The sequence below is a fragment of the Octopus bimaculoides genome, chromosome 27 (genome assembly GCF_046866305.1).
Source record: "Octopus bimaculoides isolate indiv1 chromosome 27, ASM4686630v1, whole genome shotgun sequence".
Taxonomy (NCBI): Eukaryota; Metazoa; Mollusca; class Cephalopoda; order Octopoda; family Octopodidae; genus Octopus; species Octopus bimaculoides.
In genome coordinates, this window is record NC_142954.1 from 6,764,091 (window position 1) to 6,764,932 (window position 842).

Genomic DNA, 842 nt, shown 5'->3' on the forward strand with positions numbered 1-842 from the left:
CTTGTTTTTGTTTTTAATTCCATTGTAAATATGTAAGAAAGCTAGTGGCTAAACTTCACAAAGGATGTGGGGGAGGGGAAAGTCTTAACAGACAGCAAACTGTTATAGAACATGGTTATGTGTGCAAGGCTGGCAAGGGAGGGATGAAATTATGGATCTGATCATAGTTTGTATATGGTATATAGCACAGAGTTTCTGCTACCTCTTAACATATTTTTGGAATTTCTTTAACACCTGAACAAGATTCTACCATGAACATAAATCATCGGTATACAGAAGAGCTGATGGACAGTTAGTCTTAAATGGTTTGTAGCCTAAAGAGCTATAAATAGGAGCCCTGACTTCATCCCCTACCTGCATATTCAATTCCATGATGGACTCATTACTACCTCTGTCCATGGCTTTCTTAGTTCTCATCCATTCAGTTACTTGGATTTTTTTTCTTTTTTCTTTTTTCTTCATGGATTACCAAACATGAAATGTTGATTTTAATTTAGATCATTTTAAAACAGAAGGTTTGTTGTCATAGAATCAGGGGCAGGTTGGTATCTAAAGGGTTAAGAATTGTATTTAATACCACTTTTCGCTCAATAAACACTCACAACGCCTGGTCTGGGAATCGAAACCCCGAGTCCGCTGCCCTAACCACTGGGCCATAGCGCCTCCACAACCTCTTGTACATACACACAAGAAAGCACACAGATTTCTCACATTTAAACAAATTAAGAAAGCAAAAACCTGGCAGGACTTCATTTATGATTTTATTTTTGTAAATTCATAATATTCCATCGACGAACATCAGTTGTTCTCCTTAGACATTCCCTTACATGGCAGAGGTGATC